A 26,613-nucleotide genomic window follows, 5' to 3' on the forward strand; every position below is an offset into this window, starting at 1 on the left:
CTCCAGGTCATCCTGACACTGGAACTGGTACTCTTACACTGTACTACCTGGCCACCCCCGAAATTCAGTATTTTTAAAATTACCAATGAACACTCTCATGACTATTGTAAGACTTATGGGATTTAAAGATCTTCCATTCCCAGTTAGACTTGCTGATGTAGCATGAAAGGGTGGGGCAAGAAGAAGCAGAAGCCAAGCTAGAGTTCCTGTGGTGACTGGCAGTGGCGGCAAAGGCAGCAGCAGCCACCAGCAGCAGTGGTAGCAGTAGTTGCCGGGTTGGAGGTGGAGGTGTTAATCCCTTTCTTTTTTTTTGAGCCAGCCAGAATTTCTGCTGAGGACTGCCAGAGACCAGAACTGCGAGGGGAGGTGGTGGAGTTGCTGGAAGCATTCTTCCTGGACCTAAGTAGCTGCTGTGATGGGGGAGAGGAGGACATTTGCCTGAGGTAGCCTGTTCTGTTTTAAAGGCTTGAGAATGTGGGTGCTTACTACATGAACTACATTTGCCAATTTTGCAACTACTGTGATGGCTTTGATTTTCTGGTTTTGGGACTCATTTTTCTGGTATTTTAATAAATGTTCTAGCTGTATCCCCTATGTAGAGAGCCTGGTATATTTTGTGATTAATAACTGCATCAAGTATATTTATAGTTGGTGTAGGCATTGGGAATATTGCATTGCTGATACAACTATTCATACCATATTTATTAAAACTTCTATTAGCATGATTTTTTCACATAATATATTTGCTAAGATGTTTTTTTCTTTTTCAATGGAGAAGGCAGGGCAATTGGGGTTCAGTGAGTTGCGCAAAGTCACACAGCTATTATATGTTAAGTGTCTGAGGCCAGATTTGAACTCAATTCCTCCTGACTCCAGGGCTGGTGCTCTATTCACTGTGCCCCCTAACTGCCCCTGTTAAGCTTTTAATGGTTGCATAGCAAATTAGATTTTTCAAAAGTTATTTGCTGAAATACCATTACTAGGTCTGTATCCCAAAGAGATAATAAAAAGGGTCAAGGACCCACATGTACAAAAAAAAATAGCAGCTCTTTTTGTGGTGGCAAATAATTAGAAATTGGGGGGATGCCCATCAATTGGGGAATGACTGAACAAGTTGTGGCATATGAATCTAATGGAACACTGTTTTTCCACCAGAAATGATGAGCAGGTGGCCTTCAGAAAAACTTGGAAAGACTCATATGAATTGATGATGAATGAAATGAGCAGAACCAGGAGAAAATTGTACACACTAACAGCAACATTGTGCAATGACCAACTTTGTTAGACTTAGCTCTCTGAGCAAAGCAATGATCCAAAACAATTCCAAAGGACTCATGATGGAAAAAATTATCCACATCCAAAGGAAAAACAAACAAACAAACAAACAAACAAAAACCATACAGTCTGAATGCAAATAGAAGCATATTATTTTCGCTTACTTTTGTTGTCTTTTTGTTTGTTAATTTTTTCTTTCTCATTTTTTAAACATTTTTTCTGATTCCTCTTCACAACATGAATAGTGTGGAAATATGTTTAATATGATCATACATATATTGTTTATATCAGATTACATGTTGTCTTAGGCAGGGTTCTATAGAGGAAGAAGGAGAGATTTAGAACTCAAAATATTATAAATGTGAATGTTTAAAAATAAAATTAATAAATTAAGTTTTATTTTGTTTTGTTTTGTTTAAGATACTGTATATCCTTGGTTGAGAAGAGCTCAGGAAGCCCTCCAGTCAACATCAGGACAAATAGTAATAAATAAATGAATAAATCAGGTAAGCATCTTCACAACACTGGCCAAAATTTTCTGTTTCTTGCTTTTTTTGCTTCTTGTTGAATCACATAAATGAAATCATAGCTAAGAATGAAAGTTATTTGTTCCTATTTAATGCCAAATGAATACTTGAAATTTCCAAGAATTCACAGAAATGTTGTGGAAGAAATGCCAATCTACCTGACCATGATACTGTCACTATCTGCTTTGCTGATTCCTAAGAGATAAGAAGCTACATAGTGACCAGCACAGGAAAGAATGAACTCTTCAATGGCTTATTTTAAGTCACCCCCAGAATTACATTTTTTAAGTTGGTTTAGAAAGCATCTTTAATGAAGGCAGCTGTGGTAGCAACATTAATATTATTTTAGCTGAATATTGCAATTGTTTCACAGGTGCTAACAACTTCAATCAGGCCAGAGTAGTCTCCTGTTGCTAAACAACCATATGGCAGCATTCGAAGATCGAATCGGGCATCTTTCCAAAATAAATCCATTAACCAAAACATCTGGAGTGTCAACATATCTTGTCATGCATACATCATACCTGTTTTTGAATATGATACCCACTGGATCTCCTCCAAATACCTTGTTGTTGTATAATGTCCTTAGAGGTTTTATTTTAGAATCCATGTGCTTACACTCCCTAATAGAAAACTGTGAAGATGTACACAGTATTCGAAGGTGAATGAATATCAGAACAGGCTTTTCAGTAAGCAGTTTTAAGCATGTGTGCATTGTCTCTCTTTTGCTTTATTTAAATTCACTGTGTTTAAATTTATTAAACTATTTAAGATGTTCAGCTTATTAAGAGTTGCAATATATTTAGAAAATATTTTCATATAAACTACCCTTCCCTGACAGCATAATTAAATGGACAAACTACACTGAAAAGGTAGGAATGTTCACCTCTTGCTTAAGTGATAAAATAGAAAATGCCCTATTGTCCTATTAGAAAGGGCTCTAGGGGCGGCCAGGTAGCACAGCGAGTAAGAGCACTGGCCCCAGAGTCGGGATGACCTGGGATCAAATCCAGGCTCTGATACTTAGCTCCACACCCAGGAATAACTGGCCATGTAACCTTGAGCAAGTTACTTAACCCTGATTGCTTAAAAAAAATAAAAAAGAAAGGGCTCTAACAGGAATCTGGATAGGGCACAATCAATGAAAAGTTCATTTTTTCAAAATTATAGATATTAATCAGAAAGCTCTTTATCATTTATTTGTTTTAAGAAGACTACTACATGCTCTCTTGAATGGTGTTATAGTGGTCTAGACAATTAAATCTAATAATTAATTCCCTGGATTCTCTAGGAAGCAGTTAAGGCCATATCTTAAGAAGTGTCTGTAGCTGAGCAACATCTTCAAGTTTATTCCATTTGACTGACAACAGAAATTTGTGCAGTGCCCCTAGAAATTTTTCTCTGAAGTCTTTCTGCAAAATTCAAGCAAGATCCACTTCAGTCAAACCTAGTTGGAATAAGGGATCCCTCTCCATAATTTCTTCTAGGAAAACTGGATTTTTTTTTCTATCTCAACTTGATAAATTACCACAGTCAGTACTTAAAATCTCTACTGCCTTTTCAATAATCTTATAAAAGAAAGGATAAAAATAAGGTTATTTTTTTAATTCTCAGGAAATTTAATATGTAAAGTTGTAACATTTTTAATACGTGGATTGGATTGAACAGTTCCCATTAGATTCAATATTTCATCACAGAATGATGATCTGCTGTTCAATATAATGTCTCCAGTTTTCAGATTTCTTTTTAAATGTCAACCACCAAGGTATTTACCCATGCTATAGATAATGTACTTTTCCAATTTTCCTGACAGTATGATATTTGTAGGGATGAATCTTCTAAGTCGACTCTTTTGTTTTCACTTTATCCACAGCATAAATTGCAAAGCATAACTGAACAATTTTGGGTTAAGTCACAGATAATTAATATCAGATTTCAATGATTCACAACAAACATGATTACTTCTTTCAGATAGCTTTGAATTTATAGCTGATTTATATAAAAAAAAACTATGTTGCCTGAAAAATTCTAGTCCTGATGCAACAGTTTCCTCTATGTTCAACGTATTACCCTTAACCAATATAACTTGGAAAGGTGGGGTATTCTCTCAATCATTGGAAATTATTCCTTTTTTGTTTGAGAGTAATTCCAGTAGAAGAAGAAGGTGGGATGAATTTTGATTTATAACAGTTCTCAGGAAATCATTTCCTTTTCTCACATTTTCTTTATATTGTAACATTCAAGAAGAGTAAGTTTAGAAAGATTCCTATTCTTGACAAAGTTCTGAATATACCAGAACTGAATTAATGGATAATTACCAAACATAATTCTAGTGTTCCATTGCTTTGTACATATAGTCATAGAGATGAACTTCATCTTCCTTCCCATGGATAGTCAACAGTTTTTGGATTGCCAAATCATTTATTTTAATGGAAGCCATATTAGGGGACTTTTGGAAACAAAATATGTCCTGGTAATTTTCAAAATGCACAACTACCAGAGGATTTCCATCATGAAATTCATCTTCCAAGTTTTCAGGAATGGATGGTTCTTATTATGGTAGGAAAGTGTGCTTTAACCAATTTATCCAAGAATATAACACTGGATATAGATGCCAATGGGTATTAAGAAATCCATGGAAGTGAGGGGTGGTGGAGTCAAGAGGGTGGAAAAAAAGTCAGTAACTTCCCGGAGTTACCCCCCACAAATGCCTCTATATAGCTTCAAATAATATCATAAAACAATTACTGGAGTCGCAGAAACCACAAAAGGATAGTGTAAAATCATTTTCCAGTCAAAGGACTGTCATACCTGGATGAAAGTGGAACAAAGTCCAGAGCAGCCCATGCCAAGACAGACTCAGCCCCAGCAAAGACCAACCCCAGAAACCAGAAGCAGGCCTTGGGGGTCACTAAATAAGCAGAGGCAGTAACTACTTCTGGAGTTATCAGTCCACAGATAGCAAAGAGCTTGAATAACTGATTAGAATGAGATAATAGGTGTCTCTTTGCTGGCACTGAGGCAGGACTCTGTTGCTTTGCCTATGCTTGGATCTGGGTCACAGTCTTGGGAGGCCATCCCATAACAAGGAGGAGCTCTAGTACACCAGGACTTGAGACCTTAGTGGAGTTGGGACATTCATCACAATTCAACACAAGAAAAGAATCTTGTGGTCAGTCATGGACCAGAGCATAGGCCAGAAGAATAGTAAATACACCTCTCCTTAGATCATACCCATTTGAAAGAACTAAAAATTTCTAAGTATCTAAAGCTTCTGGGAAGACAGTTGCACAAAACCCCTGAAACTTGTGATAGTGCACCTTCCATCCTGGAAGCAGAGCCCTACTTTAACAAATAGTTAAAGTCAAGTAATAGGATGGAAAAATGAGCAATTTAAGTGGCAAGGTACATCAAAAGACCCACTCAGAAAAGATAGCAAAGTTAAAGCTCCTACTTCCAAAGACTTTAAGAAAAATGTAAATGGATCCCAGCACATGGAAAAAGCTCAAAAAGGATTTTAGAAATCATCAGAGTGCTAGAAGAAAAATTGGGAAGAGAAATGAGAATGATACAAGAAAATAAAGAAAAATTAGTCAACAACTTAGTAAAGGAAACACACAAAAATACTGAAGAGAATTAAAAGTTTAAAAAAGACCAGGTCAAAAGGTAAAAGAGGTTAAAAAAAGCCAATGAGAAGAGTGCCTTAAAAAGCAGAATTGACTAAAAGGAAAAAGAGGCACAAAAATTCACTTAAGAAAAAATAAATTCCTTAAAAGTACAAATGACCAAATGAAAAAGGAGGTACAAAAGCTCAATGAAGAAAACAACCCCTTACAAATTGGAATGGAGCAAATGGAAGTTAATGACTTTATAAGAAATTAAGAAACAATGACACAGAAACAAAACAATGAAAAAATAGAAGAAAATATGAAATAACTCACTAGAAAAACAGCTGACCTAGAAAATAGATCCAAGGGAGATAATTTTAAAATTGTTGGACTAACTAAAAACCATGATCAATAAAAGAGACTAGATATAATCTTTCAAGAAATCATCAAAGAAAACTGCCTTGATGTTCTAGAACCAGATGACAACATATAAATTGAAAGAATCCACTGATCACTTCCTAAAAGATATCCCAAAATGAAAATTCCAGGAATATTATAGTCAAATTGCAGAACTCCCAGGTCAAGGAGGGAACATTGTAAGCAGCCAAAAGAAACAATTCAAATATCAAGGAGTCACATTCAAGATAACATATTGTTTAGAAGTTTCTAAATTAAAGGACTGGAGGGTTTTGTAAATGCTTTTATGGAGGGTAAAGAAGCAAGAATTTGAACCTACCCACAAAACTGAGTATAATCTGACAAGGGAAAAAATGAATATTCAATGACAGAGGACTTTCAATTATTCCTGATTAAAAGATCAGAGCTGCATAGAAAATGTGACTTTGAAGTACAAGGATCAAAGGAAGCATAAAATGGTAAGCAAGAAAGGGAATACGTAAGGAACTTAAATAAGGTTAAACTGTTTACATTCCTACATCGGATAATTATATTTGTAACTAATAATTTTCTCATTATGAGGCCAGTTAGAAGGAGTATACATATATAGAGAGATAGAGGGCACATGTGAGTTGAATATGAAGGGATGAAAGATAAAAAGTAAAATTAAAGGGTAAAAGAAGGATGTACTGAGAGAAATGGAGACATAGAATGGGGTAGTTTCGCATAAAAAAGGCAAGAAAAAGCTTGCACAGAGAAGGAGAAGAGGGGGGAACTGAGAGGGACTGAGTGAAACTTAGTCTCATCAGAATTGGCTCAGAGAGAAAATAACATAAACACTCAATTGGATATAGACATCTATCTTTCCCTACAGGAAAATTGTAGGGAAAAGGATAAGAGAAGGGGATGGAGTGATGGAAGGGAGGGCATATTGGCAGAGTGGGTAGTCAGCAGAAAGACATTTTAAGGAGAGACAGGATGAAAGGAGAGAGAAAATAGATTTATCGGGGGGATAGGATCGAGGGAACTACAGATAATAATAGTAACTGTGAAAAAAAATTAAACCAGTTTTCTCTGATAAAGGCCTCATTTCTCAAAACTATAGAGAATTGGGCCAATATTTTTTAAAAGACCCATTCCCAAATTAATAAATGATAAAAAATATGAACAGTTTTCATATGAACTTATCAAAATGATCTATAGCCATATACAATGCTCTAACTCACTATTGATTGGAGAAAAGCAAATTAAAACATGGTTAATACGACAGAAAAGGAAAATGATAAATGTTGGATGGTATATGGAAAAAAATGAAACATTAATGCAGTTTTGGTGGTATTGTGAACTGATTCAACCATTCTGAACTGTGCCCAAAGTGCTATAATACAATGCATACCCTTTGACCAACAATACCACTACTAGGTTTACATCCCAAAAGAGATTTAAAAAAAAGAAAAAGGACGATATGTATAAGAAATATTTTCAGCAGTTCTTTTCTGGTAGCAAAGAATTAGAAATTGAGAGAATGTCCATCAATTGTGTAAACTGTGGTATATGATTATTATGGTATATTGTTGTGCTATAAAAATGATGAGTAGGATGCTCTCAGAAAAACCTGGAAAGGTTTACATGTGTTGATTCAATATGAAATGTACTGTGAACAAAGTAATAGTGATATTGTTAGATGATCAGCTGTTAATAACAGCTATTCTCAGCAATACAACAATTCAAGACAACTCTGAAGGACATATGATAAAAAATGTTATCCATCCTTATAGAGAGTACTGATGGTGTCTGAATGGAGATTGAAGCATACTTTCTTTTACTTTACTCTTCTTTAGGTTTTCTGGAGTTTTTTTGTCTATGTTTTCTTTCACAGCATGACTAATATGGAAATATTTTGCATGACTATATATATATGTGTGTATATATGTATGTATATATGTATAACTTTGTGTATAACCTATATTGAATTTCTCACCTTCTCTATGTGAGGTGATGGGGAGGGAGGGAAAGAATTTGGAACTCAAAGTTTTAAAAATGAATGTTAAAGATTGGTTTTACATGTAACTGAGGAAAAATCAAATGATAAATAAATTCAAACAATCAACTGCATTGTAATGGAGTCATCTGATGCTGAGAATTCACAGTCCACACATCGAGGATGTCTGCTGTAGCAGGAAGTATTATAAAACTGAAGTACATTCATAACGAAGGAGCTTGAAGGAAGATAGGCCTAATTTTAGGAATTTTTTTTAGGGTCTTAAAGAAACTTGATTTTAAACCTTCAAAAAAAAATAAGTGCTTTTATTGATGGCATCCTCAGATTTTGAAGATGGTCTGACACACTGAGAAGCAACAGCCTCTGTGGTCCTTGAACTCTCCCACATACATCCTGTCTCCTTCGAGAGCCATTAACTTTCACCCCCCAACTTCAGCCAATTGGCAACTGTCATTTCCAGTCCCACTACCACATAATCTTTGGATACCAACAAAGACTTTAAAAAAAAGAAAGGAAAAGTGGAAAAAGAGGAAAAATCACTGTAAGTGATTAATATATTTTTTAAAATTGTAAAATTAATACAATGTCCCACAAGCATGAACCTCCAACAAAGAAGTAGGGAAAGGTATCTTCTCATTCTCTTCTTTGGGGACATGGTTGTTCCTTGAAACTGAAAGACAAGTTTAATTATTTTGTGGTGGTTTCTATTTCAATTTACATTGTTGTATTCATTATTTTTTTTTGTTTCCTTGGTTATGTTTATTTCACTCTGTTTCAATTTTTGTAAGCCTTTCCATGCTTCTCTGAATACACTTTCTCTCTCTCTCTCTCTCTCTCTCTCTCTCTCTGTTTCTCTCTCTCTCTGTATATGTGTGTACTCATATGTATTTATATTATATATATATATGAATATAAGTATATACATTTATATATATGTATTACATGTGTAACTAAAGGCTTTCAATTATACATAATAAAATTTATCTATTTTATCTTATCAAAGTTTCCTTATCATTTATTTTTTTCTTCTTCTTTTTTTATGTTTTGATCTTCTTTGTCACCAAAGAAGGGTTATATAGTCTGATTTCTTTTCCTCTGTTTGGTCATTTTCCCAGTCATTTACTTGACTTTCAAGCTGTTTGCCAGAGTAGAAATTGAAGTAAGCCCCAATTTTAGTTTTTGGGGGTTTTTTGGTTGTTTTTTTAGAATTTTGCACCTACCTTAGAAATGTGAGGAGGACTCCCTTTCCACAGCTGCCACAAGGTCTGCCACACCAGCGCTCCTCCTCACACCAGGACAGCCACCCAAGACTGCAATCCAGATCCAAGCAGTTCAAAGCAAAAGAATTCTGCTTGAGTGCCAGTAAAGAGATTCCTGAAATTGCCCTTTGATCAACCACTTGTTCCACTCACAATCTGTGGGCCTGGAGCTCTGGAAGCAGCTTCTGCTGCTTTTCTGCTGCTGTTGATACTGCCGGGCAGTCATCACCACTTCCGCCACCCTAGGGGTAGGGGCCAGACTGCACACTCTTACCCAGGTCCAAAAAGTTTCTCCACTGACGTCTTACTTGGTCTTTGGCATTTTTGGGTTGAGAAGTCTGGAAAACACAACTGACATTGATTCAATCCCCAAAGGACAGCTCCACCCTGTCTGTGCCAGCACAGCCCATGCAGGAGCACCCTGTCTGTGCTCCACTTGTGAGCCTGATGTGATAGACACTTCCTGTCAGCCTGCCAGGCTATCTTCAGCAGGAGATTTATTTCATTCTGTCATTTTGTGGGTTCTATAGCTCTAAAATTTGTTTAAACTCTTTTTTTTTTGAGATATTGGAGGTAATTAGGGGAAGAGCTGGAGCAAGTTCCTGCTTTTACTCCACCATTTTGGCTCCATCCTTATCCTTTATTTTAAGGAACTTGTTTCTTATCTGTAGCTGTAAAAAGCATTTGATCTAATTCTCTGTTATTTTTTAATGATATAGTCTTTAAAATTCAGGTCATATCTGTTTTGAATTTGGAGTTTTCACATGTCTCTTCAATATTCATCAAATAGGGAATTTTCTGCTATGTAATTTATGATTAAAGGCTTATCAAACATTGGTATTTGAGATGCATTTTAAAAATTATGTCTTATCTAGATATTCAATTGATCTACTCTCTTAAATATATATTGAGTGCTACTATGCTATATTTTTCTTAATTCTGTGATTTGGTCTTTGACTCTCATGTTTTTCAGCATTTTGTTTTTAAATTTCCCTTTGATCCTATTTTGTAAGTGCTCCCTAAACTGATGTTTAATATTTTTGTCTTTTTTTTAATTGCAATTTCTATGTGCCCAAATATATGTCATTTTGTTAACAAAAAGATGTAGTATTTCTGGTGGATGTTGAATAATTTTGTGTAATTAGAATTTCCTTTCTTTTATATTTGATGGTCTTTTTCTTGGTTTCTTTCATAATTTATTGTGTTTTTTTAAATTGAAAATTTTCAAAGTAATCATTTGTACTTTGAAGTATAAGGGTTCTTTGTTTGTATTTTATATTTCTTCACCTTTCTCACCTTCCTTAAGAGTCCTGGTAATCCTTTTTATTGGCACATAATTTTCTGTATTCATAAATTCTACGAAGTTTGTCTTTTTTATGATGTTTAGGTTTTTCAACTTGTCATGTTCTTCTGGGCAGCCATGAATCTGGGCTTTCAGATGACTTTAATTTGCTTGAATAAAGATCATGTGTTTTTAAAATATTATTCTTATTTCATTCTTTTCCCCTATATAATATTTCATTTCAGTATATATGCATTCATGATCAGTTGTTCCCTTGTGGTTCTTTCAAAAGACTTACTAGATTGGATTCAAACTTTTCTATTCTGTCAATTATTTCTGCTTCACATGGGATATATACATCCATTCCTTTCTTTTTTAAGTTTTGGCAACTCTTGTGTTCTTTTGTTCTCTGTTTAGTACTACCACCCCAAGAAGGGCAGGGTCCAGCTCTGCCGTACTTTCTTCTTCCACATGGGGATGGGCTGAGTTGAGGTCCGGTGTTTTCTGTCATAGAATGATAGAGTGAGAGCAAATGGGGAAGGTGTGCCTAGAGACACTGCAGTTGCAAGTAAATCACTGAATTGGATGCAGAGAACAGACCCGTGTGTTAGGTAGTTCACTCTCTCAGAGTTTGGAGACTGAGTGTGGGGAGAGGCAACGGCTTAGGAATTTTCATTCTCTACTGTTAGTTAACAAGGTTGTTACCTTGAGGTTTTGTGGTGTCTTTGACCAACGAAGTTATGAAGACAGCTGTAATTGATCTATCTCTGGCACATAATTCATGTGTGTGTGTTTGTTATGGAGTATAATAATTAGATATTTCTCCATCCTATTGGTCATATGACCTGGAATTGATGTTCTCTTTCTTCTTTTTTATCCCTTATTTCTTTGAAATACTCAATAAATATTTCCTTTCCTTTTGCTGCTTTTGAAATTTATTTATTTTTTCTCCAGAAAACAAGAATGACTTCAGAGAGGAAAGGAAAGATTTGCCATTTCCTACATGGTGAACAGAATCTTGGGAGAGAGTTAGAGTGTCTCAAATTGATGAGATCTACAGCCTCACTTTTTAGATGTGGTTAGCTCTCATGGAATACATGAAGTGGAACTGCATAGAGTTGGTTAGAACATGTTACAGTGCAGGTGAGTGAGTGATTATAATGGTTTTCCCATTTTCCATAGGGTTGGGGAAGAGAAAATGTTAAGAATATAGCCATTCTTTGTTAATCTGAGCTTTTTGTGAAGAAGGGAAGGAACAGAAAGGGATAAACTAAGGATTTAGTCAAGGATGGGGTGACAATAATAAGCTAGAACACCTGATAGGTCTCTGCCCAAGCCAGATTTTTGTTTTGTTTGTTTTGTTTTGATGAGATGTGAGAACATAATGTGGGGCTGAGGTATAGAGTTACAAATTTATTTGTGGTATGCAGAAGTTGGTGATAGTTCCCTGAACTTTTGTAATTTTGTGACGAGAGAAGGTAGGGGATGTATCTAAGCACATCCACATCCTGACACCAGGCAGGGTGTTCTCTGGATAATATTTGTGGTCTCCTAAGCCTGGACTCAGTGATGTGCCAGATTAATGTAATATCTCACTAGACCAAATTGTTAATATTTTTACTGTGAACATTATACCTTAGAAAGCTACAAACACTACAAATCTTGATTAATTAAGGGTTTCATTTATTGTTTTGCTGATTGTATAAACTTTAAAAAGTGTTAGAGAAAATGTTACTAATGCTGAATAAACTGAAAATTATGTTGTCTTTTTTTTCCCTGAAAACCAGTTAAACATTCAGCAGCATTCCATTGCCTGGACTCATCATGAGCCAGGAGGTGATATAGTAAAAGGCCTCAGAGACTACTAACCCTTTGATTTCATGTATGGAGGCAAGAGAGTCCCCACCTTGATGGGATGGCAGTAGATCTTTCAGACTTTCCAGGATTGTGAAGAATGTGGAGTTTCAGATTTGTTCAGTTCTTCACTTAGCCCTTCCATGGATTCTCCTTCCCTTCTAGTTGATTCGCTCACCTCCTCTCCCACTCCCTTCTCTGATTTTGTACCCTTTCTGGTAGGATTAAAATGCTCTTAGGAAGTATTTTTCTATTAATGAGAATTTTAGAGCAAGTTTTCTCATGGTTTCCCTCTTTTCTGCCATCAATCAGGAAACATAATAAAAGTCCTGTTGCTGTTCAGTTGTTTTCAGTCATGTCTGATTCTGTCACTCCAATTTGGGGTTTTCTTGGAAGAAATACTGGAGTGATTTTCTATGTCCTTATCCTGTCATTTTACAGTTGAAGAAAGTGAGACAAATAGGGTTAAGTGACTTGCCCAGGGGCAAACAGCTAGTAAATGTCTGAGGCCAGATTTGATTTCAGGAAGATGAGTATTTCTGACTTCAGGCCTGACACTCTATTGACTGTATGAACTTGCTGTTCCCACCACAAATCCTGCATTTAGTTAAATAAAGTATCTATCAAGTACTTACTATGTGATAGTAATTTTTAACAAATAAAAGAACTATCTTTTTATAAGGATTTTTATTAATAAAGAAAAAACAATATCTGGCATTCTTAAATTCTAAGTTTTGCCAACTTGTGCTTTATATACAGTCTAATGAAAAATAACAATGTCTTTAAACTGCAACACAAAGAATAGTTAATCTTATGTTCTGATTATTTGTAAACAGATTTCTCACATCAGGCAATGCAGATCAGATCACATGAATGTCCGTGAAAATATTTTGTATTATGAAATAGTTTCTGGAGGACTATTATGTGGGTCTTTTTTTTGGGGGGGGATTTGAGATTGATAGAGATTAAATAGTGGTCATAGGACCAAATATTTAGAAGTAACAATAATTTTGATGCTATCTTATCTTATGCAGTATTTTACAAATACAGAAATTGAGGCTCCAAAAGATTTAGTGACTTTGGACCCTTCACACAGAACAGAGTGGTAGTCATTAGCAGAAATGAAATTCCAACTGAAATCCTCTGCCTTCGATTCTTTCCACTATATCATACTTCCTTCCAGTGATTATATTGGCATGTCTAGTACTTTATAGTTATTTAAGTTGATTATACAAATAAACTAATTTGATAATAGGAATAATTTTTCAAGTAAACATAAAAATATGGTATGACATGTCTTTTATACTTGGGCAACCTTAGACCCAGAGAGATAAAGGCTGGTGAGATGAAAGAGCAGTAAAGAAGGACCAGAACTCAAACTCAAGTCGATTAACTAGAAATATAGTGTTCTTTATTCTGTTGTTCATATTTTATTATCCAAGATACTTTTTTAATAAATTGAGAAATTGTACAAAAGCATAAGAATTCAGTACTTTGTTTTGTTTATGTATTACTATTTTATGTTTTGAATCATAAACATCTGTTTTATATTACCACTTGGTCATGCTATTTGTATTTTATTTTTACTTGATGAGCTTTGCAACTCTGACATTTATATAGATCTTTTAGGTGTAAAATTGTTTTACTTGAGCCTTATAAGAAAACTGTCTGGCAAAGTACTATAGGTATTACATTCATTTTCCAGAGGAAGATATTGTGACTCAGAAGCTTAAATTATTTATGTGTCAGAAGTCAAGATTCAAATGCTGGTTTCATGAATCAAAATAAAAAATTCTCCATTATACACTGTTGCCTCCTATATTAAGGGCATTAATTAAAAACATAAATGATATGATAAAAGAAGTCCATGAAATTGTTGATTTTCTGTTATCATTTCTATCCTCAGTTTTTAGTACTCTATAGATGGGTCTATAATATTAGAGGATTAAGATGAAACAAAGTGTATTTTGAGATGCCATTCTTCACATTCTCCTCATTCAGAAAGTTCCCCTATGTAGCTGCCTATTTAACCTTTATGAATAGTAGAAATTGAACAGTTTTTCCCCCTTTCCCTTCCTTTTGATATCTTTGGTAGATAAACCTAGTATTGGTAAATCAAATGGCATACACAGTTTACTGATAGTTTCAAATGCCATTTCAAAATGGCTAGATCAATCCACAGCCCAGTCAACAGTGCACTAGTAGGTTTATTTTCCCTCTACCTCTCTAATTATTTTCACTTCCACTTTTTCATATGTGGTATTCAATAGACATGAGATAGAATCGCTGTTACTCTAATCTCTAATTCTCCAATTATTAATGAATTGAAATGTTTTCTCATGTAGTTATTGATTACACTTTTTCTTTGAAAACTACCTTTTCATATCCTATGACCTTTTACCTATCAGAGTATGATTATTCTCATAAATTTGAATTAGTCTTTATATATCTTGAATATAAGAATTTCATCAAAGGAAACTGTTGCAAGGATCATTTCCGATGAGTTAACTTGTTCCCTTATTTAAGTTGCACTGGTTTTCCTTGTGGGGAAAAATGTTTTGTTTTGTTTTTTTAGAATTTTATGTAACCAGAATTATCTACTTTATCTTCTATTATTCCTCCTTGGTTTTGTGATTAATAAGGAGAAATACTGCCAATTTTTATTTCTAGCAATTTTGCTAAAGTTATTATTTATTATTCAATTCATATCTATTGATTCATTGGTATTTTTTTAGTAAAATATCATGTCAACAGCAAATGGATATAGTTTCAATTAATTAGCCCTAGACCTAAGGGAATAAATCCTGAGGCCAAAATAATTGTATCAATTATCTACATATAGATAGAAGTTTGTATAATTTCTTTCATTTAATACCACAAAGACTTTGTCAAACTATTATTACAAGTAATATGCACATTTTATGGATCTGGAATCTCAGGTTCAGCATATGGATAAAGATGATGTATACAGGGGAACAGAGAGTTAACCTATTATTTAAATCAAGATCTTCTGTCCCTCTAGTCCAGAACTCATTGCACTATTCAACAGTTGCTGCCTTTACAATAACTAATATTAATACAGCACTTTAAGGTTTGTAAAGCATTTTAAATGTATCATTTCATTTGATCCTCATGAAAAAAAAAGAGGAAAGGCTATTATTACTACTTTTTTGTTCTGGTATATACCTAATATGTCACAGATTGTGTAATATCAGCCTCATTAGCCTGTGAGTTCCTTGAAAGCATTGAGGATGTTTTGCCTTTTTTTTTTGATCCCTAGCATTTTTCAGTTTTTAGCACACAGGGGTTCCTTAATGTTCTTAGTCCTCCATTTTGAAGAACAATGTAACTGGGTGAGGTCTTGAATTACAAGTGAATTGGATATAAGTGAAGCAGAGTTGTAGTCTTCAGCCTTACTCTCTCTTCTACAATCATTGAGGTCCAGTGACAACACAAAAGTCATGAAGACTAATTTTGATCTGGTATGCAATATATGACCTTAGCGCTACACAACATCTGCTTCAACCTCCTTCATGACCTTTGGAACAAATTGTTCACTTCTATCCATTTCACCAGAGAGTTTTTATATGCTTGGGGTAAACATCCCCCTAAACCACTAAGAGTGTTTGAGACCAATTGGTTACCTTCAATATGGTTTACCTCATGTGCCAAGACAGTTTTCCTGGGGTGTGACCCCTGTGCATGCTATACATTCTTGGAGACATAGGTGAGAGTTGGGTAAAGGTGGACACCAAAGGTGAATAAACACCCCTAAAAGGGTACTGGACAGCACTTACTTCAGAGGTGCTATTCTTCCCTAAATACCCATATAGACTGGTTGACATTATTGCATATTGAATGATTGACTTTTAATTTCATTGCAGTCAATGCTAATTGAATATCATCTGAAATGCTATTTTCTGCTCTGGACACTGTATTTTAGAATCACATAGATGAATTAAATGTAGAGGTTGGGAATCTGCATCCTCAAGGCCACATGTTGCCCTCTAGTTCCTCAATTATGGACCTTTGACTGAATGCAAACTTCACAGAATAAATCCTTTTATTCAGGGAATTTGTTCTGTGAAGTTTGGATTCAGTCAGAGGACAACTCTTGAGAACCTAGTGGGCCACATGTGACCTCACAGCTTCAGGTTCTCCACCACTGAGAGAGTATCTATAAGAAATTATCTAGCATGGTGAAAGACTGTGAATGTATGACATACAAAGGCCAGCTGAAGAAAATGGGCATATTCAGCATAGGAACAATAATACTAATAGGGAACATGCTTGCTATCTTCAAATATCTGAAGGACATTTGTGTGGAGGGTTAACTTGTTTCCCTCAGAAGGCAGTGAAAGTTGCAAAAGTAACTAGTTTTGATTTTCTGTAAGGAACCTCTTTTTTACAAATAGATCTTTCCTGAATGGAAATGGGTTGCCTTGAGAGGAGATGAAGTTTCACACCCTTGGAGATGATCAGACAGTGACTGGAAAGGCAATTGTCAGGTAAATAACAGTGGTCATTCCTTTTGAGCATTTATTGAACTAGATAGCTGCTCAGGTCTCATCTAACTCTAAAATTACATAGTTTTGTGATAATCTACCATCCTTGAAGGACTTCTGGCACAGGTGTGGAAGATTGCAGAGACACTAGCAGATGAGCAAGTGCTTGTAGAGAAAGAAAGTGAAAGATAACAGAGTACTGGACACATACTAGTCTTTGGGATTTGCTATTACTGTGGGGCAGCTAGGTGGCTCATTGGATAGAGTACAGGGCATAGAGTTAGGGAAACTTTTCATTGTGAGTTCAAATCTTGCCTCCGATTATAGCTGTGTTATTTTGGGCAAGTCATTAACCACCTTTGCCTTTTTTTCCTCATCTGTGAAAGGAGTTGAAGAAGGAAATGGTAAAAAAAAAAAAACAACTCCACCATCTTTGCCAAGAAAATCCCAAATTGGGTCATGAAGAGTCAGACACAATTGAAAGTGACTGAACTGCAAAAATTCTTAACTGCGAAAAAACAAAATCACAGTTAGAGATGATATTTAAGGTTCCTAGAATATATTTCCCACTTATTAAGATTTAAACAAAAGAGGAAACAAGGGGAGTTTAACTGACTTACCAAGGGTCACATGGCTAATGAGTGTTTGAGGTGGAAACCGAATTTATGTTTGTTTGTTTTTTGTTAATATGCAAACTATAGTTCTCCAAATTGATTGAATTTCCTATTATCTGAGTCTCCTTTACCAGACTACCTGTCAATATGTCAATACCAGATCTTTCATCTAGACAGATTTGTAAGTATGACTTGGTCACTAAAATGATTCTGCCTTTATTTCATCAGGCAGTCCTTTGTGAGGAAAACTGATTGGTGCTGCCACATATACCCATCTGTAACCAGCATATGTTATTTTCATGAACCTTTGAATGCTAACACATTGGTTTGTGGTACAAGGATAACATATTCCTCGCTGAAATAATGTAATCTAACAGATGCTTATTTGTGGAGATTGATTGTGAAGTCTAAATATCTAAAAGCAAGATTCAAGATGACCCTAGTTCACATAAACAAAATTTTCCAAAATCATGCCATCCTCCCTTCAATAAATCACTAAGCAGGACTCATTTGCTTTGGTATGACAACTCTGGAAAATATTATAAATTAATGCTGACAGTAGCAATTGAACACAGCCATGTTGTAGTAAGAATATGAAATTTTTAGAAATTGCCATGCTAAAGGAATTGTGAATATTCAATCACATATTTTATCTACCAAAGTACAGGTGCCTGTATAGTTTTGCAAACTTAAAAAAATAATCTTACAAGTTGATACTAAGATACTAAGAGAATTAATAATGTCTACCACCAACAGTACAATAAATAATTAACCAATAATTAATATTTTCCATTCTACACAAAGCATGGCCTCCTTCGTGTAATTATCATGTTAGTCAGATCATGAAAGTTCAAAGGGACTTTGGAGACCTTCTAATACAACTCTCATTGGTTAAGAGTGAGGAAACTAAGGACAAGGAAAAGGGACTTGCCTATAGTAATATATCTAATTAGTAGCAAGAGTAAGATTAATATTTGGGTCTGTTAACTCCCAATTTAATATTTGTTTGTTTGTTTTTATGCTGGAACTGAATGCTGCCTAGGTCTGCACTTATCCTGAAGGAATAAGCACCATGAATCTAAAAAACTGCTATCATGCTGTTGACATGAAAAATAAGAGAGAAGGGATGAGGGAAATCTTTGTAGCCTTAACTGGGGAAAAAATAAACATACAAAAAGATTGGTAACAACTTCTTTTGAATTTAATAAATAGGAATAAATTTTTTTATATCATCCTTAGTGTTATTATACTAATTTAAGAAAATATAGGCACAATATAGACTATTGAATAGAATAATAAACTCCCTTGAGGAGTTTATAGTAGTCTCCAAATTAAATAATGACATGATGTAAAACACACACATATGTGTGTATATCCCTGTACTTCAACACAAAACCCTCTGTGGTGTTCAATTAATACCACAAACATTTATAAACTTCCTACTATATTTAAGGCACTGTGTTAGGCATTGATGATAACAACAAAAATTAAAACCAACCAAACAAATAAAAACCATGGATTCTTGCATGATTCTTTACTGAAAGAACTTGCAGTAGAATATAGAATGTTACCTTATAAAGATATATAAGTACAGTATGAAATATAAAATGATAAAAAAGAGAAGACTTTGGGGAAAAATGTTATAAGAAAGTTTATGAAAGGAGATATATTCAATAGCAGAGAATGGAAGGAAGAAAGAGAGATTGGGAAGAGAATACAAATTCTCGTAGGTAGAGAAACTAGTTAGATAATGTGTATTATTTACCTAGTGGCTTATAGTTTACAAAGCATAATAACCCTGCAAGTAAAATAGTACAATATTATTTCTATTTTATTGGGAGGAAAGTTGTATGATATAATACACAAAGAATGGATATGGATTCAGTAAAGCCTGAGTTCAATTAATCATTAATTATTGTAAGTGACTCTGAGACTATGTTTTGCTGAGCATTGCTCTGAGCATGCCCTAGAAAACCAGTAGGTTGGATCTGAATCTTAGTCTTTCTGGCTCCAAATCCTTAATGTCTTGCTATCTCTTCTTCAAAATACTGAGTAATAAATCAGATTTGTCCATATAAAAAAGACAATTGCTGTGGATTAGAACTGGTGGGCTATTCTGTTTTTTCAGGTTTGACCTTAAAATGAAATTAAGATACTCCTAAATGATCTAAAAGTCAATGAAAAAAATGAAACCTTTTAATAATAGCAAGAAAGTATATTCATTCAAGATACACTGTTGATCCAGTTGCATGTAACTTCCCTTCTAGTTTTGCTACCAAAGTGTCCTTAAGATTCTTTGAGAAAAATATGTTCAATACACTCTATATTGTGCTTATATTTTCTTAAATTACTATAGTACTACTAATAATGTTATAAAAATATTCCTATTAAATTAAATTCAATAGAAGTTGTTACTGAGAGGCCCAGAAGATGTCACCACAGTGTGCAGAGGCCCGGACAAGGTTTGATCAATGTGGCGTCAAGTTGACCCACCAACCTGGGTCCAATACCAGGCCCTATCACTAAAGGGCTGGGACTTGGCAGAGCAGGGTAAGAATCAAATGCAGGTCCCCTGACAGGGGCAGCAGCTACTCCTGGGACTACCAATCCACAGCCCAGAAATTTAAAAAGCCCCTATCTGGACCTCCAGGGACCAGGATGGCAGAGTGAACCCTGGCTGCTCCAATCCTCCCCTCTGACCCTGAAAACAGAGTAATTATTGCCCCAGGGTAAAGCATTAAACAGTAAAGGCTTGGGAACCCTAGAGGAAGGGTGTGGCTAGGGCCCTGCCTCAAAATGGGTAGAAAGCAAACTGCAAAGACAAAGACTCTGGAGTCCTACTATGGTGAGAGGGAGGAACTAAATTCAGAGGGAGACAGTACTGACTCTACACCCACAGTTGAAGCCTCAACATGGAACTGGTCTCAAGCACAGAAAGCATTCTCAGATGAGCTGAAAAGGAACTTTGAAAACCAAATTAGAGGGATAGAAGATAAAATGAGTAATTCTTTTAAAATCAAAATTGCAAAATTAGAAAAAAAAACATTTCAATGAAGAAAACAGCTCCTTATAAAGAAAAAATGTGTGATGTGGAAAAGGAGCTCCAAAAACTAACCAAGAAAACAATTCATTAAAAACTAGAATCAACCAGATTGAAGCAAATAACTCTATGAGTAACCAAGAATTAGTAAAAAAAATAAAATAAAATAACATCTAGCATGAAAAATTAGAAAAACAGGTAAAATATCTTGATGGAAAAATAACTGAGCTGGAAAACAGATCCAGGAGTAATAATCTGAGAATCATAGGCCTAACCAAAAATCATGATGAAAAAATGAGCCTGGACAACATCTTCCAAGAGATCATTAAGGAAAACTTCCCTGAGATACTAGAACCAGAGGATAAAATAGAATTCGAGAGAATCCACCAGACACCTGGTGAAAGAGATCCCAAATTGAAAAGCCCACTAAATGTTGTGACCGAATTCCAGAACTACCAGGTAAAGAAGGAAATGCTACAAGCAGCCAGAAAGAAACAATTCAAATATCACAGAATCACAGTGAGGATCACACAATATCTGGAAGCCTCTACAATGAAAGATTGGAGGAAGTAAAATACAATTTTTCGCAAGGCAAAAGAGCTTGGGTTACAACCAAGAATCACTTACCCAGCAAACTGAACATATTCTTCCAGGCAAGGATATGGTTATTCAATGATATAACAGATTTCCAGACCTTTCTGATGAAAAATCCAGAGCTCAATGGAAAAATCAACCTCCAATTATGAGATGCAAGAGACATAGAAAGGTAAAAAAGGAAAACACACACAGAAACACAGACAAACACACACTGTTATTTATTTATTTATCCAATTATTCATTCATTCATTTATATATTTATTCATTCACTCATTCATTTATTTGTTTGTTTATTCATTCATTCATTATTTTTGTTTGTTTATTTATTTATTTATATTTGTTTATTTATTTATTTAAATACTTCATTAACTTCTGGTTTACATCATTCATTTACTCCAGATATTGAGTTACAAATTTTCTCCCCATTATTCCCCTACCCGCCACCCCACAATAGTGGTCACACAGGTTATCCACTCTTATCTTCTCTGTCCCATATCCCTTTCAACTTGTCCAGTAGGGCATGGTGGATCTCTTTGCCCAAGTGCCTGTATATCTTATTTCCCAATTACATGTAAAATAGTATTAATAATTATATATATATATATATTAAACATTTGATTTTAAAACTTTGAATTCCAGATTCATACCATTCCTCCCTTGTCTCCCACCCTTCTTGGGAAGATAAGCAATTCAGAATAGGTTGTACATGTGTAGCTATGCAAAACATTACCATAGTAGATATATAGCAAAAGACTGACTATATCTCCCTCCCTACTATCCCACCTCTGACTTGTTCTGTTCTCTACTTTGAAGCAGTCCCTTTTTCAAAAGTGGATGCATCCAACTTCCCTCCCCCACAGCCTGCCCTCCCTTCCATCATCCCCCCTCTCATCCCCTTCCCCCGACGCTCTTGTAGGGTGGGATACCTTATTTAGTGTGTATTTCATTCCATCCCTGAGCCAAATTCAAAGAGAATAAGGTTGATCCATTTCCTTTTGCCTTTCTGTTCTTCCCCTCCATTGTGACCATTTTCCCTCTCATCTACTATATGAGATAGTTTACCCCATTCTGTCTCTCCCCATGTCTTCTCATTATATTCCTCTCTCAACTCTTAATTTCACATTTTAAGTGTGATCCCTTCCTATTAAATTGGTCCTGTGCCTTCTATCTCTGTATACCTGTAAACATATATAAACACATTCGCATATGTATTCAAATGCCAATATATCCTCCTATATACACATATGTTTGTGTATTCCCTTCAACCATTTTCATACTGAAAAAAGTTTAATCAGTTACAGTTATCATTTTTACATGAAGAAATGTAAATAGTTCATCTTTGATAAGGTCCTTATGATTTCTTTTCCCTGTTTGTCTTCTTATGCTTCTCTTGCTTCTTGTATCTGAATGTCAAATTTTCTATTCAGATGTTTTTTTTTTTTTCATCAAGAATACTTGAAAGTCCTCTATTCAACTGAATGACCATATATTCCCCTGAAACTTGATACTCAGTTTTGCTGGGTAGGTGATTCTTGGTTTTAATCCCAGCTCATTTGACCTCAGGAATATCACATTCCAGGCCCTTCGATCCCTCAGTGTAGAAGCTGCCAGATCCTTTTTTATCCTGATTGTGTTTCCACAATATTTAAATTGTTTCTTCCTGGCTGCTTGTAATATTCTCTCCTTGATCTGGGAATTTTGAAACCTGGCTATAATATTCCTAGGAGTTTTCTTTTTGAGATCTTTTTCCGGAGGTGATTGGTGGATTCTTTCAACCTCAATATTGCCTGTGGTTCTAAAATATCCAGGCAGTTTTCCTTGTGAATTTCTTGGAGGACTATTTCTAGGTCCTTTCTTTGGTCATGGCTTTCAGGTAGTCCAGTAATTTTTACATTATCTCTCCTGGATCTATTTTCTAGGTCAGTGTTTTTTTTTTTTTTCCCATGAGATATTTCATATCACCTTCTATTCTTTCATTTGTTTGGATCTGTTTAACAGCAACTTGATTTTTTTATAAAGTCACTAGCTTCCATTTGGTCCAATCTAATTCTGAAGGAATTATTCTCCTTAGTGAGTTTTTGCATTCTTTTTCCATGTGACAAATTGGGCTTTTTAAGGCATTTTTCTCCTCATTGCCTTTTTCAGCCTCTCTTGCCATTTGAGTTAATCTATTTTTTAAGGTGTTATTTTCCTCAGTTAGGCTGTTGACTCTCATTTCATAATTTTCTTCTATCTTTCTCATTTCTCTTCCCAATATTTCCTCCACTTCTCTTATTTGTTTCTTAAGCTCCTCTATGGCCTTTAACCAGTTCAAATTTTTCTTTGAAGCTTTTGGGGCAGGAGTTCTGACTTCACAGTCTTCCTCCTCTTATGCACCTTCATCCTTTTTGTCACCAAAATAGGAGTGTAACATTGGGTTGCTCTGTTTATTTTGCTTCCTTTGCCTGCTCATGTTGCCACTCAATCACTTGACCCCTAGGCTTTGGATAATTTGATTTTTTAATTGTGTGTGTGTTTTATTTTTTTCTGAATGAAGATAGGGGGTAGTTGGAATTTTGGGCCTAATTTTAGAATACATGTATCTTCATGAGTAAATACCACCCACCTCAGGGTTTTATTGTGCCTCTATGATAACTACTCCTGAGAAAAGCCCATTGATCCATTGGAATTTATGTATTTCTTAAGTTATAATTACAAAATATGATATAATGAATGTTCATCTCTAGTCATCTGTTATGATGAAGAGGAGGTCATGTAGGCCATTAAAAAGATAGCAATTTATCTAATTTCCCCATTCTAAAACTTGCACATTTTGGGAACGGTTGGTGGGAGGGATGAATTTGACCCTGTCATTTCATAAATATAGGAAACTCCCAAGTGTAAAGTCCCTCTACTGATGGAAATAAGCAACACCTCTGTAGTTTAGTTTTAATGAGTTGCCTGATCTACTGAAGGATTTTTTGTTGTACATGGTCATGAAGCTAGTAAATGTCAGAGATTGAACTTGATCATAGGCCTTTCTGAATGAAACTGGTCTTTTATCCATTGTGCCATGTATTCTATATGTGAAATGCACATTTTAGAAAACATAAATTGGGAACACAATAAGAGTTTTGCTGTTGTCAACATTCCCTTCCCAAACCCACCCCCATCAGGCTACCAGTATGTAATGAACTTATTGTTGACAATGAAATGAATTCACTGGAGCAACAAAATGTGTGTATTCTACATACAGATGGTACATGATAAATGATCATTGGTGCTGTTATTTTTAAAGAGATATTATAATTGCAAAGACTATTATTGGACCAAAGTGAAAATTAATTCCAAGAATTATTGAAGAAAAGTAATGGGATGATTCTCAAGCATGTTAACTTGTTTTTTTTTTTTATTTTCCTCTGTTGTTGGAAAAAAAATGATGTCTATTTCCAAAATTAAAATACTCCTAGTATAATACCATGGATTCTAATAATAATTGTAGTCAGCTTTGATATGTTTTGTTTTGTATCAATGAATATAATTGTGAATCATGAAAACAATATATTTTTCTTAGAACTAATGATTTTTAAAATTTCGGTATTCATGAATAACCTCGGTGAATATTCAATTAAAAGAAAATTACAAACAAATTTTAGAAATCTGTCTATGCTGAAACTTTAAAATATTTTTGATTGTACAATTACCATATTCACTCTAGGACTACAAATATTTTTGAAAATCCCAAGACAAAACTTCAGTGAATAGGAAATAGATTTAATTGGAGGAAATGAAGAAAAATGCCTAATTTTCAGTATATTTTACATTTTTGTAAAGTGAATATAACTATATAATAAACAATTCACCCTTGTTTGTAGAATGAATTTGATTTTTAAAATATGAATGACAATGAAATCAGTATCTTCTTCTTAATTTCTATCATCTTGAAGCATTTCAAAAAATTTTAGGAGAACATTTGAAAAGAACAACTCTTTCCAAATTGAGTTTTGTATCTACCTCAATAAATTAGCTGTATAGATGATGGATCATAATACTTATCTTGTATAGTGACATAGTAATTAGTGGCTTACATTACAAAATGGTTGAATTTAAAAGGAATCAAACATCTGAGAAAGGAATTAGTGTGATGAATTCAGATGCAGCTGTTACTTTCTTAATGGAAACACTGGTCTCCTCCACAATGCTTCGTTATCATGGTCAGGAAATGACTATTCCAAATGTTCAGAATGTTAGCTATATTTTTCTTGGTTCTGTGTTTTTACAAACATTTAAAGCATTCAACAAAAAATATATGTAACTAACAACATGTCATGGAAAGATGGGGAATAATTTCACAGAAATCATATACCCCCAGAATGAATTTCCCAGCAGGGATTTCTAAGGGGGAAGGAAAGAGTGTAAGATTGCAATGAGGTTGATAATTGTTTCATTAAAAAAAAATTTGAACAAAGAATTATATAGAAGTACTTCATTTGAGCTTAAATTTTATTTAACTATTCTTTTAAAATATCATATGTATATATATATATATACACACACACATATATATATATACACACAAAGAGAGAAAGAGCCTAATTTGGGTAAATTTTATGTTTTTAAAAATGCTTTAAATAGAAAAGATCAAGTAATGGTAAATTTTCATTACATGTTTCTGGAGAGGATGTCTGAACACTTTTCTATATTAACTAACGGCTACAGCCACTAACTAATGGAAAGCCAATTAAATAGTTTTTCCAAATACTTAAAGGAACAATATATATTTAAGAGACAGTTATATCTAGTCAATTCAAAGTTATTCTTCAGGAGTTTTTAGGATATAAGTTATGCACTAGGGATTAAAAAAATCCTCTCTCCACAAGGACTTTACATGACATGCAATTTAAACAAAACCCTGCACTCTTTTTTTATTCTTTTTTTAAAGGAAATGCACCATTATTCTCTTATTTATCTCATAAAGCATAGGAAAAATGTGTAGGAAAAAAAGTTTTAAACCTAATAATATACTGGATCTCTAAAGTGCTTGTCACATGTGCAATTAAATGTATTGAATTGATTTGAAAAAAAAAAAACATCAATTAGCTTAAGTTAAAAATTTATGGAAAATATAAGCAATTACTTATCTAACCTAGATATACAAAATTTTCTTCTAAAAGTAAACATTCATAACAATAGATGTTACCAGCAGTAAAATTAGTGTCCAGAATCAATACACACAGCTATTATATTTATTTGCTTTGAACTGATCAGGAATTAAACAATGAATGATTAGTCTAAGTAAATAATGTTTTTTAGATGATTAAGATAATTTCATAAGTCTAATCAGTACTTTAGCTGTATAGAGTCAGTATTTTAGATCAGGAGATCTGAGTTGAAATTTTGCCTTATATTGGTCATATTATCCTTATTAAATCACTTATCTTTTCAGTATAAGACTATGCTACAAATGAGTTGCTGTTTCGCACTGGTGAATGGAGTATCAGTCCTAGGAGTGCCTTACTTATATAAAATCAGAGCTCTCTCTGTCTCTCTGTCTCTCTGTCTCTGTCTCTGTCTCTGTCTCTGTCTCTGTCTCTCTCTGTCTCTGTCTCTGTCTCTGTCTCTCTGTCTCTCTCTCTCTCTCTCTCTCTCTCTCTCTCTCTCTCTCTCTCTCTGTC

General features: G+C 34.5%; 1 pseudogene; it reads right to left on the minus strand.

Moving 5' to 3' along the window:
• Positions 1-1,671: 1,671 nt before the first annotated feature.
• LOC138170922 (phosphatidylinositol 4,5-bisphosphate 3-kinase catalytic subunit beta isoform-like) overlaps positions 1,672-26,613 on the minus strand; it is a 128,912-nt pseudogene continuing 103,970 nt past the window's right edge.

This window comes from Petaurus breviceps, unplaced genomic scaffold, assembly GCF_028583685.1.
Source record: "Petaurus breviceps papuanus isolate PSGF00001 unplaced genomic scaffold, PetGlider_PUasm1.0 40, whole genome shotgun sequence".
Taxonomy (NCBI): domain Eukaryota; kingdom Metazoa; phylum Chordata; class Mammalia; order Diprotodontia; family Petauridae; genus Petaurus; species Petaurus breviceps.